Genomic DNA, 21,586 nt, shown 5'->3' with positions numbered 1-21,586 from the left:
GTAGGCACTTTTAAATTGGTTCCAGGGGTACACGGGCAGCAGTGGTCTGGTCAGTGGAAGTCTAGTGGAAGGAGTGACCGCAGACAGGCATCGAAGGCCTAAAATAATAACACATGGCTGTAGGCAATTTTAAATTGGTTCCAGGGGTACACGGACAGCAGTGGTGTGGTCAGTGGAGGCCTAGTGGAAGGAGTGACCGCAGACAGGCATCGAAGGCCTAAAATAATAACACATGGCTGTAGGCAATTTTAAATTGGTTCCAGGGGTACACGGGCAGCAGTGACCTGGTCAGTGTAGTAGTAGTTGAAAGAATGGACCGCAGACAGGCATCGAAGGCCTAAAATAAAAAAATTGGGCTGGCTGTAGGCAATTTTAAATTGGTTCCAGGGGTACACGGGCAGCAGTGACCTGGTCAGTGTAGTAGTAGTTGAAAGAATGGACCGCAGACAGGCATCGAAGGCCTAAAATAAAAAAATTGGGCTGGCTGTAGGCAATTTTAAATTGGTTCCAGGGGTACACGGGCAGCAGTGACCTGGTCAGTGTAGTAGTAGTTGAAAGAATGGACCGCAGACAGGCATCGAAGGCCTAAAATAAAAAAATTGGGCTGGCTGTAGGCAATTTTAAATTGGTTCCAGGGGTACACGGGCAGCAGTGACCTGGTCAGTGTAGTAGTAGTTGAAAGAATGGACCGCAGACAGGCATCGAAGGCCTAAAATAAAAAAATTGGGCTGGCTGTAGGCAATTTTAAATTGGTTCCAGGGGTACACGGGCAGCAGTGGTGTGGTCAGTGGAGGCCTAGTGGAAGGAGTGACCGCAGACAGGCATCGAAGGCCTAAAATAATAACACATGGCTGTAGGCACTTTTAAATTGGTTCCAGGGGTACACGGGCAGCAGTGGTCTGGTCAGTGGAAGTCTAGTGGAAGGAGTGACCGCAGACAGGCTTCGAAGGCCTAACATAACAAAATTGGGCTGGCTGTAGGCACTTTAAATTGGTTCCAGGGGTACATGGGCAGCAGTGTATGGTCAGTGGAAGTCTAGTGGAAGGAGTGACGGCAGACAGTCTTCGAAGGCCTAACATAACAAAATTGGGCTGACTGTAGGCACTTTTAAATTGGTTCCAGGGTAACACGGCCAGCAGTGGCCTGGTCAGTGTAGTAGTTGTAGAAAGAAGGGACCGCAGACAGGCTTCGAAGGCCTAACATAACAAAAATGTCAAAACAATGGTATTGTCAGTGCCAGGCATTGAAGGATGTCAGCGGCTAGACTACACATTGGTGAAGCTGTGAGAGATAATTTTGCTAGTGGTAGAGCACTGTTTGAGCTGGGGGGGGGAACTGTCTTGTGGCCGGCGGTACAGGCACAGGGCCCCTCATATTACAACGGTGTGTCTGACGTTGGGTGCGCACCACCACCGCCAGAGACACTTTATTGTACTATGAGGGACCCAGTGGCAGTGCCGTCGACCAAAAGCGGCCACACCCACCTCTTCAGACAAACAGCACTCTCAAGGGTCCAAGCGCAAAGTGGCGATAGCACGGCCCCGTGTGGGGAGTTTGGCCATTTCGTGAGGTGGAAACATGTCGTATGCTGGACAATCAGGTGAAGAAAATTACGAGATTGGAAAAGTCATTCAGAATAGTCCACAGGCAAGACCTTTTCATAGGAAAGCTAGGTGTCAGCCGGGCAGGGTGGGGCAAAAGATTTTGAAATCCAGTTGTGGTTCATTTTAATGAAGGTTAGATCATCTACATTTTGGGTAGCCAGACGAGTCCTTTTTTCTGTTAGTATTGAACCTGCAGCACTGAATACTCTTTCTGATAGGACACTAGCTGCCGGGCAAGCAAGCTCCTGCAATGCATATTCTGCCAATTCTGGCCAGGTGTCTAATTTGGATGCCCAGTAATCAAATGGGAATGACGGTTGAGGGAGAACGTCGATAAGGGATGAAAAATAGTTTGTAACCATACTGGACAAATGTTGTCTCCTGTCACTTTGAATTGATGCTGCAGTACCTGTCCTGTCTGCGGTCATAGAAAAATCACTCCACAACCTGGTCAGAAAACCCCTCTGTCCAACGCCACTTCTGATTTCTGCCCCTCTAACACCTCTGGTCTGCTGGCCCCTGGAGCTCGTGTGAGAACGATCACGGGCGCTGTGTGCAGGGAATGCCAGAAGCAAACGGTCAACAAGAGTTGATTGTTTTGTTGCTAATATTAGTTCCAAGTTCTCATGTGGCATAATATTTTGCAATTTGCCTTTATAGCGAGGATCAAGGAGGCAGGCCAACCAGTAATCGTCATCGTTCATCATTTTTGTAATGCGTGTGTCCCTTTTGAGGATACGCAAGGCATAATCCGCCATGTGGGCCAAAGTTCCCGTTGTCAAATCTGCGGTTGTGCTTGGTTGAGGGGCAGTTGCAGGCAAATCTACGTCACTTGTGTCCCTCAAAAAACCAGAACCCGGCCTTGCCACGCCACCAATTTCCCGTGCCCCCGGGAAAGCTTCCTCATTAAAAATATACTCATCCCCATCATCCTCCTCATCCTCCACCTCCTCTTCGCCCGGTACCTCGTCATGTACACTGCCCTGACCAGACAATCGCTGACTGTCATCAAGGCTTTCCTCTTCCTCTGGTGCAGACGCCTGATCCTTTATGTGCGTCAAACTTTGCATCAGCAGACGCATTAGGGGGATGCTCATGCTTATTATGGCGTTGTCTGCACTAACCAGCCGTGTGCATTCCTCAAAACACTGAAGGACTTGACACATGTCTTGAATCTTCGACCACTGCACACCTGACAACTCCATGTCTGCCATCCTACTGCCTGCCCGTGTATGTGTATCCTCCCACAAAAACATAACAGCCCGCCTCTGTTCGCACAGTCTCTGAAGCATGTGCAGTGTTGAGTTCCACCTTGTTGCAACGTCTATGATTAGGCGATGCTGGGGAAGGTTCAAAGAACGCTGATAGGTCTGCATACGGCTGGAGTGTACAGGCGAACGGCGGATATGTGCGCAAAGTCCACGCACTTTGAGGAGCAGGTCGGATAACCCCGGATAACTTTTCAGGAAGCACTGCACCACCAGGTTTAAGGTGTGAGCCAGGCAAGGAATGTGTTTCAGTTGGGAAAGGGAGATGGCAGCCATGAAATTCCTTCCGTTATCACTCACTACCTTGCCTGCCTCAAGATCTACAGTGCCCAGCCACGACTGCGTTTCTTGCTGCAAGAACTCGGACAGAACTTCCGCGGTGTGTCTATTGTCGCCCAAACACTTCATAGCCAATACAGCCTGCTGACGTATGCCAGTAGCTGCCCCATAATGGGAGACCTGGTGTGCAACAGTGGCAGGTGCGGATGGAGTGTTTGTGCGACTGCGGTCTGTGGACGAGCTCTTGCTTCTGCAGGAGGACGAGGAGGAGGAGGAGGAGGGGGTGCGAACGGCTACAGACAACTGTTTACTAGACCGTGGGCTAGGCAGAACTGTCCCAAACTTGCTGTCCCCTGTGGACCCTGAATCCACCACATTTACCCAGTGTGCCGTGATGGACACGTAACGTCCCTGGCCATGCCTACTGGTCCATGCATCTGTTGTCAGGTGCACCTTTGTGCTCACAGATTGCCTGAGTGCATGGACGATGCGCTCTTTAACATGCTGGTGGAGGGCTGGGATGGCTTTTCTGGAAAAAAAGTGTCGACTGGGTAGCTCGTAGCGTGGTACAGCGTAGTCCATCAGGTCTTTGAAAGCTTCGCTTTCAACTAACCGGTAGGGCATCATCTCTAACGAGATTAGTCTAGCTATGTGGGCGTTCAAACCCTGTGTACGCGGATGCGAGGCTAAGTATTTCCTTTTTCTAACCATAGTCTCATGTAGGGTGAGCTGGACTGGAGAGCTGGAGATCGTGGAACTAGCGGGGGTGCCGGTGGACATGGCAGACTGAGAGACGGTGGGAGATGGTATTGTTGCCGCCGGTGCCCTAGATGCAGTGTTTCCTACTACGAAACTGGTGATTCCCTGACCCTGACTGCTTTGGCCTGGCAAAGATACCTGCACAGATACAGCAGGTGGTGCGCTAAATGGTGGTCCTACACTGCCGGAAGGGATGTTGCGTTGATGACTAGCTTCATTGGCCGAGGGTGCAACAACCTTAAGGGACGTTTGGTAGTTAGTCCAAGCTTTCAAATGCATGGTGGTTAAATGTCTATGCATGCAACTAGTATTGAGACTTTTCAGATTCTGACCTCTGCTTAAGGAAGTAGAACATTTTTGACAGATGACTTTGCGCTGATCAATTGGATGTTGTTTAAAAAAATGCCAGACTGCACTCTTTCTAGCATCGGATACCTTTTCAGGCATTGCAGACTGAGCTTTAACCGGATGGCCACGCTGTCCTCCACCAGGTTTTGGCTTTGCCACGCGTTTTGGGCAAGATACGGGCCCGGCAGATGGAACCTGTGGCGATGTTGATGCCTGCTGCGGCCCCTCCTCCTCCTCTGCTTCAGAACTGCTGCCGCCTGCACCCTGTTCCCCCAATGGCTGCCAATCGGGGTCAAGAACTGGGTCATCTAATAACTCTTCTTGTACCTCCTGCGCAACTTCGTCTGTGTCACCGTGTCGTTCGGTGGTATAGCGTTCGTGATGGGGCAACATAGTCTCATCAGGGTCTGATTCTTGATCAGCACCCTGCGAGGGCAATGTTGTGGTCTGAGTCAAAGGACCAGCATAGTAGTCTGGCTGTGGCTGTGCGTCAGTGCACTCCATGTCAGATTCAATTTGTAATGGGCATGGACTGTTAACTGCTTCACTTTCTAAGCCAGGGACGGTATGTGTAAAGAGCTCCATGGAGTAACCCGTTGTGTCGCCTGCTGCATTCTTCTCTGTTGTTGTTTTTGCTGAAGAGGACAAGGAAGTGACTTGTCCCTGACCGTGAACATCCACTAACGACGCGCTGCTTTTACTTTTACCAGTTTCACGAGATGAGGCAAAAGAGCTAGAGGCTGAGTCAGCAAGATAAGCCAAAACTTGCTCTTGCTGCTCCGGCTTTAAAAGCGGTTTTCCTAATCCCAGAAAAGGGAGCGTTCGAGGCCTTGTGTAGCCGGACGACGAACCTGGCTCCACAGCTCCAGACTTAGGTGCAATATTTTTTCCCCCACGACCACCTGATGCTCCACCACTACCACTACCCTCATTACCAGCTGACAATGAACGCCCCCGGCCACGACCTCTTCCACTAGACTTCCTCATTGTTTTAAAAACGTAACCAAACTAACGTTATTTGTTGCAGTCACACAACTTACACGGTGAGCTATAACTTCTGTATGATTTAGCTACCCCTTTACAGGTTGGTGAGACCACAGCGAAAATCAGGCCCAATGTTACACACTCTTTTTTTGGTGGCTGCAAATTAGAGAGATGCCCCACACGCAGGACTGTCACTGAAGCACAAATGTTAATATTAATGTCACACTATTATTTTTTTTTTATTTTTATTTTTTTCAGGAACACTTTAGAAACCCCCCAAAAAAAAAAAAATAGATTTTTGCAGGGAGAATTTAGAAAACAAATGTAACAAACTATATGCTTTCTATGGGCCACTGAGTGAGAGATGACGCACACAGGAATCAGGAGTGGCACACAAGCCCAGAGGCCAATATTTTTCTACCAATGATTGATGGAGTTATTTTCTCTGGTAGATTTTGGAACCCAAATCAAGGAAAAAAAATGTAGGCTTTCTATGGACCACAATTGGAGAGAGAGAGAGAGAGAGATGGCACACCCAGGAGTCAAGACTGGCACACAAGCAGAAAGGCCAATATTAATCTCCCACTGTTTTTTTTGGTTGTTTTTTTTTTTTTTTTTTTCAGGGAGACTTTAGAAAAAAAAATAATAAAAAAAATATGATTTTATCAGGAAGAATTTAGAAACCAAATAAAATAAAATGATTTTTTCAGGGAGAATTTAGAAAACAAATAAAACCAAAAATAGGCGTTCTATGGCCCACTGACTGAGAGATGACGCACCCAGGAGTCAAGACTGGCACACAAGCAGAAAGGCCAATATTAATCTCCCACTGTTTTTTTTGGTTGTTTTTTTTTTTTTTTTTTCAGGGAGACTTTAGAAAAAAAAATAATAAAAAAAATATGATTTTATCAGGAAGAATTTAGAAACCAAATAAAATAAAATGATTTTTTCAGGGAGAATTTATAAAACAAATAAAACCAAAAATAGGCGTTCTATGGCCCACTGACTGAGAGATGACGCACCCAGGAGTCAAGACTGGCACACAAGCAGAAAGGCCAATATTAATCTCCCACTGTTTTTTTTGGTTGTTTTTTTTTTTTTTTTTTTCAGGGAGACTTTAGAAAAAAAAATAATAAAAAAAATATGATTTTATCAGGAAGAATTTAGAAACCAAATAAAATAAAATGATTTTTTCAGGGAGAATTTAGAAAACAAATAAAACCAAAAATAGGCGTTCTATGGCCCACTGACTGAGAGATGACGCACCCAGGAGTCAAGACTGGCACACAAGCAGAAAGGCCAATATTAATCTCCCACTGTTTTTTTTGGTTGTTTTTTTTTTTTTTTTTTCAGGGAGACTTTAGAAAAAAAAATAATAAAAAAAATATGATTTTATCAGGAAGAATTTAGAAACCAAATAAAATAAAATGATTTTTTCAGGGAGAATTTAGAAAACAAATAAAACCAAAAATAGGCGTTCTATGGCCCACTGACTGAGAGATGACGCACCCAGGAGTCAAGACTGGCACACAAGCAGAAAGGCCAATATTAATCTCCCACTGTTTTTTTTGGTTGTTTTTTTTTTTTTTTTTTCAGGGAGACTTTAGAAAAAAAAATAATAAAAAAAATATGATTTTATCAGGAAGAATTTAGAAACCAAATAAAATAAAATGATTTTTTCAGGGAGAATTTATAAAACAAATAAAACCAAAAATAGGCGTTCTATGGCCCACTGACTGAGAGATGACGCACCCAGGAGTCAAGACTGGCACACAAGCAGAAAGGCCAATATTAATCTCCCACTGTTTTTTTTTTTTTTTTTCAGGGAGACTTTAGAAAAAAAAATAATAAAAAAAATATGATTTTATCAGGAAGAATTTAGAAACCAAATAAAATAAAATAATTTTTTCAGGGAGAATTTAGAAAACAAATAAAACCAAAAATAGGCGTTCTATGGCCCACTGACTGAGAGATGACGCACACAGGAGTCAGGAGTGGCACACAAACCCAGAGGCCAATATTTTTCTACCAATGATTGATGTAGTTATTTTCTCTGGTAGATTTTAGAACCCAAATCAAGGAAAAAAAATATAGGCTTTCTATGGACCACAATTGGAGAGAGAGAGAGAGAGAGAGAGAGAGAGAGAGAGAGAGAGAGATGGCACACCCAGGAGTCAAGACTGGCACACAAGCAGAAAGGCCAATATTAATCTCCCACTGTTTTTTTGGTTGTTTTTTTTTTTTTTTTTTTTCAGGGAGACTTTAGAAATAAAAATAATAAAAAAAATATGATTTTATCAGGAAGAATTTAGAAACCAAATAAAATAAAATGATTTTTTCAGGGAGAATTTAGAAAACAAATAAAACCAAAAATATGCGTTCTATGGCCCACTGACTGAGAGAGAGAGAGAGATGGAACGCTTAGTACTGGCACACAAGCCCAAAGGGCAATATTAATCTCCCTTTTTTTTTCCAGGGAGAATTTCTGAAACCCAAAAAAAAAATAAAATAGGCTTTCTATGGCCCACTATTTGTGAGAGAGATGGGACGCTCAGGACTGGCACAGATGGCACGCTCAGGACTGGCACAGAAGCCCAGAGGCCAATATTAATCTCCCTTTTTTTCTGGGAGAATTTATAAAACCAAAAAAATATTTAAATAGGCTTTCTATGGCCCACTATTTGTGAGAGAGATGGCACGCTCAGGACTGGCACAGATGGCACGCTCACAACTGGCACAGAAGCCCAGAGGCCAATATTAATCTCCCTTTTTTTCTGGGAGAATTTATAAAACCAAAAAAATATTTAAATAGGCTTTCTATGGCCCACTATTTGTGAGAGAGATGGCACGCTCAGGACTGGCACAGATGGCACGCTCACAACTGGCACACAAGCCCAGAGGCCAATATTAATCTCCCTTTTTTCAGGGAAAATTTATAAAACCAAAAAAAAAATTAAATAGGCTTTCTATGGCCCACTATTTGTGAGAGAGATGGCACGCTCAGGACTGGCACAGATGGCACGCTCACAACTGGCACACAAGCCCAGAGGCCAATATTAATCTCCCTTTTTTCAGGGAAAATTTATAAAACCAAAAAAAAAATTAAATAGGCTTTCTATGGCCCACTATTTGTGAGAGAGATGGGACGCTCAGGACTGGCACAGATGGCACGCTCAGGACTGGCACAGAAGCCCAGAGGCCAATATTAATCTCCCTTTTTTTCAGGGAGAATTTATAAAACCCAAAAAAAAATAAAATAGGCTTTCTATGGCCCACTATTTGTGAGAGAGATGGCACACTCAGGACTGGCACACAAGCCCAAAGGCCAATATTAATCTCCCACTGTATTTTTATCAGGGAGAATTTATACACCCCACAAAAAAAAATACAGAAAAATGAAAAGGCTTTCTATGGCCCACTATGTGAGAGAGATGGCACACACAGGGATGGCACTCTAGCAGAAATGCCAAATTGCCAATCTTAATCTCCCACCAAAAAAAAAAAAAAAAAAAAAACAGGGAATGTCCTACAATTACTATCTCCCTGCCTGCAGTAATCTCAGCCAGGTATGGCAGGCAGCTACTATCTCCCTGCCTGCAGTAATCTCAGCCAGGTATGGCAGGCAGCAATAAGGAGTGGACTGATGCACAAATGAAATAAAAAGTGTGGACAAACAAAAAAGATAGCTGTGCAGAAAGGAAGGAACAAGAGGATTTGTGCTTTGAAAAAAGCAGTTGGTTTGCACAGCGGCGTACACACAGCAATGCAGCTATCAGGGAGCCTTCTAGGGCAGCCCAATGAGCTACAGCGCTGAGGGGAAAAAAAAAAAAAAAAAAAATTCCACTGTCCCTGCACACCGAGGGTGGTGTTGGACAGTGCAAATCGCTGCAGCACAAGCGGTTTTGTGGTTAATGGACCCTGCCTAACGCTATCCCTGCTTCTGACAAAGCGGCAGCAACCTCTCCCTAAGCTCAGATCAGCAGCAGTAAGATGGCGGTCGGCGGGAACGCCTCTTTATAGCCCCTGTGACGTCGCAGACAGCAAGCCAATCACTGCAATGCCCTTCTCTAAGATGGTGGGGACCAGGACCTATGTCATCACGCTGCCCACACTCTGCGTTTACCTTCATTGGCTGAGAAATGGCGCTTTTCGCGTCATTGAAACGCGACTTTGGCGCGAAAGTCGCGTACCGCATGGCCGACCCCGCACAGGGGTCGGATCGGGTTTCATGAAACCCCGACTTAGCCAAAAGTCGGCGACTTTTGAAAATGTTCGACCCGTTTCGCTCAACCCTAATCACAACTACTCCAGTCCTCAGAGTTCTCACCCCAATCGCACTTGCTTCCTCACAGTTCCCAAGTCTCCAGCTGCCCGTCTGAGCATGGGGTGACACACATGGTTGAGTCTGTAGAGCTGTTTACGCATACTATAGCCTGGGAATCAGAGGTCTGCTCCAAAGCTTCTGTGAATCCAGACGAGGAAATGATCTGCACTGATGCCCACAATCTTTGTGAGTCGGATCCAGGCCCAGATGAAGAAGGTTCTGAGCATAATGTAGACCCTCGTTCCCAAACTGTAACTCCTGTTGGTGGAGACAATGAGGAAGATGATGATGAGACTGAGATACCTGATTGGAACGAAAACTTGACTTTTCGGTCAGGGCAGGAAGAGGTTGGCTCTGAGGACGATGGGCGTGAGAACACACAGGATGATGATGACGAGATTGTAGACCCCACTTACTGTAAACCCCCAGTCCGCCAGTCCATGAGGTCAGCAGAGGAGGTGGAGGAGGATGCTAGTGACGAGTCTGACGACGAGGTAACGGTGCGCCTTCCTGGACAAAGACAGAGTACTGGAAGCACGTCAACAACTGCATTCTTAACCCCAACTGTGCCTCAGACCAGAAGTCGTGGTTAGGGTTGAGCGACTTTTCCTTTTTTGGGGTCGAGTCGGGTTTTGCGAAACACGACTATCTCAAAAGTCGAGTTGAGTGAAATCGGCCGATTTTCTCGAAAAGTCGGGGATCGACCGAAACACGAAACCCAATGCAAGTCAATGGGGAAGCATAATCGGCAGTGAGTGGGGGCCAGGAAAACACCTACAGTGCCCATTTTAATGGCAAAAACATCCATTCTTGTTACGGAAGCTTGAAAATCTTAATTTACCTTATAATAATAGTTAGGCATTGGAAATTGGGGGTCATTTGGCTAAAGTTGTGGGGGGTAGGGCTGGTTCAAGTATTTAGTGGGCCCAGAAAATGTGGACCATGTCACGGCAGTGGAGCAGGGAGAGGTAAGTATTTCAACTTTGCAAGTGCTGTGATCCTGAGCAAGCAGGGGGGGGGCCCACTCGTTGGCATTGGCACTGGCATAGGGGCCCCTCAAAATATGGCGGTGTGTTTGCATGGCGGGGGCTCCTCCCACCGGCAGCAACACTTTTGCGTACTATGAGGGGCCCTGTGCCAGTGACGTCGCCAACGAGTATTCCCCCCCACCTGATGAAGGAACCTGCACTTTCATCTGCACCTTACTCTTTGTCCCTGTGTAAGGTGGTATAGTATGCGGGAAGGGGAACCTGACTTTCAGCAGGGTCACATTCTGACTGTGTAGCGTGCACGGGCAATGTAGCGTTCTGGGTCAATGTGCCAGCAGACTCATCTATCACTAGCTAGGCAATTGGCAGGATGAGGAGGAAACACAGATATAGGCCCAAATAAAGAGGGCTAAATGCAGTTCAAAATTGGTAACAGGACTAACCAGGGGGCATTGCTTTGTTCAGTGGAGTACAACTGTAATGAGAGGCTGACACAGTGAGTAGGCCCAAATCAGTAAGTAGACTAAATGCAGTTCAAAATTGGTAACAGTAGTAAACAGGTGGCACTGCTTTGTTCAGTGGAGGAGAACAGCAAGAAGCGGCAGACTCCTTTAGTAGGGCCGACAAAACAAGTAGGCCAAATTCAGTGTTATATTAAAAACAATTTAACGAGAGCCTGAAGATAGAAGCTAGGGAAAGGCAACCTGGAGAACACCTTGGAGCGGCAGACACCGTCTCTACAACCGAGACCCAACTTGTAGGCCTAATGCAGTGTTGTTTCAACAGCGACTTAACAAGAGCATGAAGATAGAAGCTAGGGAGAGGCAACCTGGAGAACACCTTGGAGCGGAAGACATCGTTTGTAGAACCCAGACCCAACTTGTAGGCCTAATGCAGTGTTGTTTCAACAACTACTTAACGAGAGCTTGAAGATAGAAGCTAGGGAGAGGCAACCTGGAGAACACCTTGGAGCGGCAGACACCGTCTCTACAACCCAGACCCAACTTGTAGGCCTAATGCAGTGTTGTTTCAACAACTACTTAATGAGAGCTTGAAGATAGAAGCTAGGGAGAGGCAACCTGGAGAACACCTTGGAGCGGCAGACACTGTCTCTACAACCCAGACCCAACTTGTAGGCCTAATGCAGTGTTGTTTCAACAACTACTTAACAAGAGCATGAAGATAGAAGCTATGGAGAGGCAACCTGGAGAACACCATGAAGCGGCAGACACCGTCTCTACAACCCAGACCCAACTTGTAGGCCTAATGCAGTGTTGTTTCAACAACTACTTAACGAGAGCTTGAAGATAGAAGCTAGGGAGAGGCAACCTGGAGAACACCTTGGAGCGGCAGACACCATCTCTACAACCCAGACCCAACTTGTAGGCCTAATGCAGTGTTGTTTCAACAACTACTTAACAAGAGCATGAAGATAGAAGCTAGGGACAGGCAACCTGGAGAACACCTTGGAGCGGAAAACACAATCTCTACAACCCAGACCCAACTTGTAGGCCTAATGCAGTGTTGTTTCAACAGCTACTTAACGAGAGCTTGAAGATAGAAGCTAGGGAGAGGCAACCTGGAGAACACCTTGGAGCGGCAGACACCGTCTCTACAACCCAGACCCAACTTGTAGGCCTAATGCAGTGTTGTTTCAACAACTACTTAAAAAGAGCATGAAGATAGAAGCTAGGGAGAGGCAACCTGGAGAACACCTTGGAGCGGCAGGCACCGTCTCTACAACCCAAACCCAACTTGTAGGCCTAATGCAGTGTTGTTTCAACAGCTACTTAACAAGAGCATGAAGATAGAAGCTAGGGAGAGGCAACCTGGAGAACACCTTGGAGCTGCAGACACAGTTTGTAGACCCCAACGAAATTTGTGGCCCCATTGCAGTTTTAAAATTCCGACAGGCTGAAAATCAGACAATTGCAGCTCATTTTTTTTTAAGAGGAGGACAGCTGTATTGAGTGGCCCAGACAGACACTGCTAGTAGGCCTTACAACAGAAAGATGGCTCGCTGCAGGTTTAAAAAAGGTTACATGGGTACACAGGCAGCATTGGTGTGGTCAGTGGAGGACAATTGGAAGGAGGGACCGCAGACAGACTTAATAGGCCTAAAATAAATAAATTAGGCTCAATGCAGCTTCGATTATGTGGTAGGGGTACACAGGCAGCATTGGTGCGGTCAGCGGAGGACAATTTGAAGGCGTGACCACAGACAGACTTAGTAGGCCTAAAATAAATAAATTAGGCTCAATGCAGCTTCGATTATGTGGTAGGGGTACACAGACAGCATTGGTGTGGTCAGCGGAGGACTATTGGAAGGAGGGACTGCAAACAGACTTAGTAGGCCTAAAATAAAAAAGGAGGCTCTATGCAGTTTCAATTAGGTTCCAGGGGTACACAAGCAGCATTGGTGTGGTCAGTGGAGGACTATTGGAAGGAGGGACCGCAGACAGACTTAGTAGGCCTAACATAAAAAAAAGTTGGCTCTATGCACTTTTAAATAGGTTCCAGGGGTACACAGGCAGCATTGGTGTGGTCAGTGGAGGACTATTGGAAGGAGTGACCGCAGACAGAATTAGTAGGCCTAAAATAAAAAAAAGGTGGCTCTATGCACTTTTAAATAGGTTCCAGGGGTACACAGGCAGCATTGGTGGGGTCAGTGGAGGACTATTGGAAGGAAGGACCGCAGACAGACTTAGTAGGCCTAAAATTAAAAAAGGCTCTATGCACTTTTAAATAGGTTACAGGGGTACACAGGCAGCATTGGTTTGGTCAGTGGAGGACAATTGGAAGGTTTGTCTGACACAGTTAGTACTCCAAAAGAATACATAGATGGTAATGTCTCGCAAAAAAAACAAAAACAAAAAAAGGGTGGCATACTTAGATACAGGGGTGGGCTCCTCTGCTGACTTTCAGACATTGTTATTTGGTGCAAAGTATTTACTGGTATAAATGTAGGACAGGGCCACTGAATATTTTAAGTAACATCATACATGTAAACAAATTGGTATTGTCAGTGCCAGGCATTGAAGGATTCACCGCATAGACTAAACAGCGGTGGAGCAGTGACAGATAATTTTGCAAGTGGTAGAGTACAGTTGGAACTGGGGGGGTGGGGGCACTCTCTCGTGCCCGGCGGTACTGGCCCAAGGCCCCTCATGTTACAATGGTGTGTCTGACGTTGGGTGCGTGCCACCACTGCCAGATACACTTCATTGTACTATGAGGGACCCGGTGCTAGTGCCGTCGACCACACCCACCTCTTCAGACAAACGGCACTCTCACGGGTGCTTTCACCAAGTGGCGAGACCACGGCCCCGTGGGGGGAGTCAGCCCATTTAGGGAGGTGTAAACATGACGTATGCTGGACATACAGCAGCTGCAAATGGAGAAATTGGAACACTCAGTAAGACCAGTCCAAAAGCAAGACCTTTTTAAAGGAAAGCTAGGTGTCAGCCAGGAAAGGTGGGGCAAAATAATTAGAAATCCATGAGTGGTTCATTTTAATGAAGGTTAGATCATCAACATTTTGGGTAGCCAGACGAGTCCTTTTTTCAGTCAGTATTGAACCAGCAGCACTGAATACTCTTTCTGATAGCACACTAGCTGCTGGGCAAGCAAGCTCCTGCAATGCACATTCGGACAATTCAGGCCAGGTGTCTATTTTGGATGCCCAGTAATCAAATGGGAATGACGGGTGAAGGAGAAGATCGATAGGGGTGGAAAAATAGTTAGTAACCATACTGGACAAATGTTGTCTCCTGTCACTTTGAATTGATGCTGCAGTACCTGTCCTGTCTGCGGTCATTGCGAAATCACTCCACAACCTGGTCAGAAAACCCCTCTGTCCAACGCCACTACTGATTTGTGCACCTTTAACACCTCTGCCCTGTTGCCCCCTGCAGCTCATGTGAGAACCATCACCGGCGCTGTGTGCTGGGAATGCCTGAATCAAACGGTCAACAAGAGTTGCTTGTTTGATTGCCAATATTTGTTCAAGGTTCTCATGTGGCAAAATGTTTTGCATTTTCCTCTTACAGCGTGGATCCAGGAGGCAGGCTAACCAGTAATCGTCATCGGTCATCATTTTTATAATGCATGGGTCCATTTTGAGGATACGCAAGGCATAATCTGCCATGTGGGCCAATGTTCCAGTTGTCAAATCTGCGCTTGTGCTGGGTTGAGGGGCAGTTTCTGGCAAATCAACGTCACTTGTCTCCCTCAAAAACCCTGAACCCGGCATTGCTACGCCACCAGTTTCTATTGCCCCCTGAGAAGCTTCCTCATCCAAACAACACTCATCCCCATCATCCTCCTCGTCCTCCTCCTCTTCACCCGCCACCTCGTCCTGTAGACTGCCCTGAACAGACAATGGCTGACTGTCATCAAGTCTTCCCTCATCCTCGGCTGCAGACGCCTGCTCCTTTATGTGCGTCAAACTTTGCATCAGCAGACGCATTAGGGGGATGCTCAAGCTTATTATGGTGTTGTCTGCACTAACCAGCCGTGTGCATTCCCCAAAACACTGAAGGACTTGACACAGGTCTTGTAGCTTCGAACACTGGACACCTGACAACTCCATGTCTGCCATCCAACTGCCTGCCCATGTATGTGTATCCTCCCACAAATACATAACAGCACACCTCTGTTCGCACAGTCTCTGAAGCATGTGAGGTGTGGAGTTCCACCTTGTTGCAACGTCGATGATTAGGTGATGCTGGGGAAGGTTCAAAGACCGCTGATGGTTCTGCATACGGCTGGAGTGTACGGGCGAATGGCTGATATGCAAGCAAAGTCTGCGCACTTTGAGGAGCAGGTCGGGTAACCCCAGATAACTTTTCAGGAAGCACTGCACCACCAGGTTTAAGGTGTGAGCCAGGCAAAGAATGTGTTTCAGTTGTGAAAGGGATATGGGAGCCATAAAATTCCTTCCGTTATCACTCACTACCTTGCCTGCCTCAAGATGTACTGTGCCCAGCCATGACTGAGTTTCTTTCTGCAAGAACTTGGACAGAACTTCCGCAGTGTGTCTGTTGTCGCCCAAACACTTCATTGCCAATACAGCCTGCTGACGCTTGCCACTAGCTGTTCCATAATGGGACACCTCGTGTGCAACAGTGGCAGCTGTGGATGGAGTGGTCGTGCGACTGCGGTCTGTGGATGAGCTCTCGCTTCTGCAGGAGGATGAGGAGGAGGAGGGGGCGAACGCCTACAGCCAACTGTTTCCTAGATCGTGGGCTAGGCAGAACTGTCCCAATATTGCTGTTGCCTGTAGACCCTGCATCCACCACATTAACCCAGTGTGCTGTGATGGAGACGTAACGGCCCTGGCCATGCCTACTGGTCCATGCATCTGTTGTCAGATGTACCTTTGTACTCACAGATTGCCTGAGTGCATGGACGATGCGGTCTTTTACATGCTGGTGGAGGGCTGGGATGGCTTTTCTTGAAAAGAAGTGTCGACGGGGTAGCTCATATCGTGGTACAGCGTAGTCCATGAAGGCTTTGAAAGCTTCGCTTTCAACTAACCAGTAGGGCATCATCCCTAACGAGATTAGTCTAGCAATGTGGGTGTTCAAACCCTGTGTACATGCAAGGATGAGTACTTCCTTTTCCTAACGAGAGTCTCATGTAGGGTGAGCTGGACTGGAGAGCTGCAGATGGTGGTACTAGCGGGGGTGCCGGTGGACATGGCAGACTGAGAGAGGGTTTGAGATGGTATTCTTGCTGGTGCCATACATACAGTGTTTCCTACTACGAACCTGGTGATTCCCTGACTGCTTTGGTCTTGCGATGAAACCTCCACATTTAGTGCAGGTGGTGCGGTAAACGGTGGGCTTACAGTGAGGGAAGGGATGTAGCGTTGCTGACTAGCTTCATTGTGAGAGGGTGCAACAATGTTAAGGGACGTTTGGTGGTTAGTCCAGGCTTGCAAGTGCATGGTGTTTAAATGTCTACGCATGCAACCTGTATTTAGACTTTTAACATTCTGACCTCTGCTTAAGGTCCTTGAACATTTTTTACAGATGACTTTGCGCTGATCATTTGGATCTTGTTTAAAAAAATGCCAGACTGCACTCTTCCTACTCTCGGATACCTTTTCAGGCATTGCACACTGAGTTTCTTTAACCGGATGGCCACGCTGTCCTACAAATGGTTTAGGTTTTGCTACATGTTTTTGTCCAGATACGGGCCTGCCAGATGGAACCTGTTGCGATGTTGATGCCTGCTGCAGCTCCTCCTCCTCCTCTTCAGATCTACTGCCGCCTGCACCCTGTTCCCCCAATGGCTGCCAATCGGGGTCAACAACTGGGTCATCTATGACCTCCTCTTCTATGTCGTGTGCAACTTCCTCTGTGTCATCGTGTAAGCCGGTGCTATAGCGTTCTTGACGGGGCTCCATAGTCTCATCAGAGTCAGATTCTGGATCAGGACACTGCGAGGGCAATGTTCTGATCTGAGTCAAAGGAACAGCATAGTAATCTGGCTGTGGCTGTGCATCTGTGCACTCCATGTCCGATTCATCTGGTAATGGGCATGGTCTGTTAACAATTTCCCTTTCTAACCCAGGAACGGTATGTGTAAAGAGCTCCATGGAGTAACCCATTGTGTCGCCTAACACATCCTTCTCTGATGCTCTTGGTGAAGAAGTCAAGGAAGCGACTTTTTCCTGACCGTGAACATCCACTGACGACGCGCTGCTTTTACATTTAGCAGTTTCCGAAGAGGAGGCGAAAGAGCTAGAGGCAGAGTCAGCAAGGAAAGCCAAAACTTGTTCCTGCTGCTCCGGCTTCAAAAGCGGTTTTCCTACTCCCAGAAAAGGGAGCGTTCGAGGCCTTGTGTAGCCAGACGATGACGCTAGCTCAACAACTAGAGACTTATGTGCTATATTGCTTTTCCCACGACCACTTGATGCTCCACCATCACTACCATCATTACCAGCGGGCAATGACCGCCCACGGCCATGACCTCTTCCACCAGACTTCCTCATTGTTTGTAAAATGTAACCAAACAAACAAATGGTATTTGTTACTGTAAAACCAGTTACAAGGTGAACTCAAACTTGTGGTGAATTTATATCTCCCTTTATAGGTGGGTGAGACTGCAGGGAAAATCAGGCCCACTGTACAACAGTACACAGCTTAAGTGGCAGACAGATATGCCACTAACAGGACTGACACAAATTCACACACTACCAATAAAAATCTCCCCCTTTTTATTTTTTGTGGCAGAATATTGAAAATGAAAGACAGATGCCACAGACAGGACTGGCAGTGATGCAGATTTGCCAATCTTAATCTCCCCCTTGTTTTATTTTTTCTGGGAGAATTGTGAAGAAATCAGGCAAACTGTAATACAGTATATTTTCTGTGGCAGAAAATGAAAGACAGATGCCACAGACAGGACTGGCAGTGATGCAGATTTGCCAATCTTAATCTCCCACTTGTTTTATTTTTTCTGGGAGAATTGTGAAGAAATCAGGCCCACTGTTATACATTAGGTTTTCTGTGGCAGAAAATGAAAGACAGATGCCACAGACAGGACTGGCAGTGATACAGATTTGCCAATCTTAATCTCCCACTTGTTTTCTTTTTTTCTGGGAGAATTGTGAAGAAATCAGGCCCACTGTAATACAGTATATTTTCTGTGGCAGAAAATAAAAGACAGATGCCAGAGACAGACTGGCAGTGATGCAGATTTGCCAATCTTAATCTCCCACTTGTTTTATTTTTTCTGGGAGAATTGTGAATAAATCAGGCCCACTGTTATACAATAGGTTTTCTGTGGCAGAAAATGAAAGACAGATGCCACAGACAGGACTGGCAGTGATGCAGATTTGCCAATCTTAATCTCCCACTTGTTTTAGTTTTTCTGGGAGAATTGTGAAGAAATCAGGCCCACTGTTATACAGTAGGTTTTCAGTGGCAGAAAATGAAAGACAGATGCCACAGACAGGACTGGCAGTGATGCAGATTTGCCGGGTCAACCACCGTCTGCCCCATCAAGTTGAATTTCTCCATCTGCAAGCTGTTGGCTACAGAAATACTGCATTTCTGCCTGGTGGACACAGAGGATTGTCGAGACCTTATGTCCGTCACAGTGCCTCAGTACCAGATGCCCAGTCACCACTACTTCTCTAAGAAAGCTGTGCCTGCGCTACACTAGCATGTCGCACACAACATCACCGCTTCCTTGAGAAACTCTGTGTGTGACGGGGTGCATTTCACCACAGACACTTGGACGAGTAGACATGGACAGGGGCGTTACATGTCGGTGACTGGACACTGGGTAACTACGGCGACATCAGGAGAAGGGGCTGCTGTCCGAGTCTTGCCATCCCCATGAGTTGCACGTCGATCCTCTGTATAATAATAATCTTTATTTATATAGCGCCAACATATTCTGCAGTGCTTTACAGTTTAACAGTTTCAAACACAAACAGTAACAACGTTAACAATACAATAATTAAAGCGAAATAAAATGACCCTGCTCGTGAGAGCTTACAATCTACAATGAGGTGGGGGAGATACAAAGTACAGGTGTATATTTACAATGATGTATTTACAGTGATGTCCAGCCATCTTCAGGGGGTGGGGGACAGATGGAGATAGTAAATGGGCTACACACACACACAGACATAAAATGACTTTGATTATTGGATGTGATAGGCCGCTTTGAACAAATGTGTTTTGAGCGAGCGCCTAAAACTATGCAAATTGTGGATGGTCCTAATATCTTGGGGTAGAGCATTCCAGAGGATTGGCGCAGCACGGGAGAAGTCTTGGAGTCGGGAGTGGGAGGTACGGATTAGTGCAGAGGTTAGTCAAAAGTCATTTGCAGAGCGCAGTGGTCGGTTAGGCCAATAGACAGAAATGAGGGAGGAGATGTATGGGGGTGCCGCACTGTGGAGAGCTTTGTGGGTGAGAACAAGTACTTTGAATTGTATCCTGTAATGAATGGGCAGCCAGTGTAATGACTGGCGAAGAGCAGATGAGTCTGAGTAACGATTAGCCAGATGGACGACCCTGGCTGCTGCATTAAGGATAGACTGGAGAGGGGAAAGTTGAGTAAGGGAGAGGCCAATTAGTAGAGCATTACAGTAGTCCCGGCGGGAGTGGATCAGGGCGACAGTGAGGGTTTTTGTTGTTTCCATGGTGAGAAAAGGGCGGATTCTAGAGATGTTTTTTAGGTGTAAGCGGCACGAGTGGGCAAGACATTGTATATGGGAGGTGAAGGAGAGATCGGAGTCAAACATAACACCCAGACAGCGCGCCTGCTGCCGGGGTTTTATTATGGTGCCACCCACGGAGAGGGAAATGTCAGATTTAGGGAGGTTAGTAGATGGTGGGAGCAGAAGAAGTTCAGTTTTGGAGAGGTTGAGTTTCAGATAGGTAGAAGATAGATAGATAGAAGAAGAGGGGACGGGAAGAAAAACATTAGACTCGAACAAAGACGACCCAGGAAAACATACTCAGAAGGGAGGTAAGAACATTTCTAAGAATAAGTAAGATAAGTAAATAAGTAAATAATAAAGTAAATAAGTAATATAATAAAGTAATATAATAAAGTAAATAAAGTAAATAAGTAAAATAAGTAAGTAAGAATATTCAGATAGATAGAAGAAGAGGGGACGGGAAAAAAAACATTAGACTCGAACAAAGACGACCCAGGAAAACATACTCAGAAGGGAGGTAAGAACATTTCTAAAACAATCCACAGTGAGGAGATTGGAACAAAACAAAATCCTCTAAACTGCATGCTCGCAAACGCCAGAAGCCTGACAAACAAGATGGAAGAACTAGAAGCAGAAATATCTACAGGTAACTTTGACATAGTGGGAATAACCGAGACATGGTTAGATGAAAGCTATGACTGGGCAGTTAACTTACAGGGTTAAAGTCTGTTTAGAAAGGATCGTAAAAATCGGAGAGGAGGAGGGGTTTGTCTCTATGTAAAGTCTTGTCTAAAGTCCACTTTAAGGGAGGATATTAGCGAAGGGAATGAGGATGTCGAGTCCATATGGGTTGAAATTCATGGAGGGAAAAATGGTAACAAAATTCTCATTGGGGTCTGTTACAAACCCCCAAATATAACAGAAAGCATGGAAAGTCTACTTCTAAAGCAGATAGATGAAGCTGCAACCCATAATGAGGTCCTGGTTATGGGGGACTTTAACTACCCGGATATTAACTGGGAAACAGAAACCTGTGAAACCCATAAAGGCAACAGGTTTCTGCTAATAACCAAGAAAAATTATCTTTCACAATTGGTGCAGAATCCAACCAGAGGAGCAGCACTTTTAGACCTAATACTATCTAATAGACCTGACAGAATAACAAATCTGCAGGTGGTTGGGCATTTAGGAAATAGCGACCACAATATTGTGCAGTTTCACCTGTCTTTCACTAGGGGGACTTGTCAGGGAGTCACAAAAACATTGAACTTTAGGAAGGCAAAGTTTGAACAGCTTAGAGATGCCCTTAATCTGGTAGACTGGGACAATATCCTCAGAAATGAGAATACAGATAATAAATGGGAAATGTTTAAGAACATCCTAAATAGACAGTGTAAGCGGTTTATACCTTGTGGGAATAAAGGGACTAGAAATAGGAAAAACCCAATGTGGCTAAACAAAGAAGTAAGACAGGCAATTAACAGTAAAAAGAAAGCATTTGCACTACTAAAGCAGGATGGCACCATTGAAGCTCTAAAAAACTATAGGGAGAAAAATACTTTATCTAAAAAACTAATTAAAGCTGCCAAAAAGGAAACAGAGAAGCACATTGCTAAGGAGAGTAAAACTAATCCCAAACTGTTCTTCAACTATATCAATAGTAAAAGAATAAAAACTGAAAATGTAGGCCCCTTAAAAAATAGTGAGGAAAGAATGGTTGTAGATGACGAGGAAAAAGCTAACATATTAAACACCTTCTTCTCCACGGTATTCACGGTGGAAAATGAAATGCTAGGTGAAATCCCAAGAAACAATGAAAACCCTATATTAAGGGTCACCAATCTAAC

This window comes from Ranitomeya imitator, chromosome 1, assembly GCF_032444005.1.
Source record: "Ranitomeya imitator isolate aRanImi1 chromosome 1, aRanImi1.pri, whole genome shotgun sequence".
NCBI lineage: Eukaryota > Metazoa > Chordata > Amphibia > Anura > Dendrobatidae > Ranitomeya > Ranitomeya imitator.
This window is presented reverse-complemented; position numbering follows the sequence as displayed.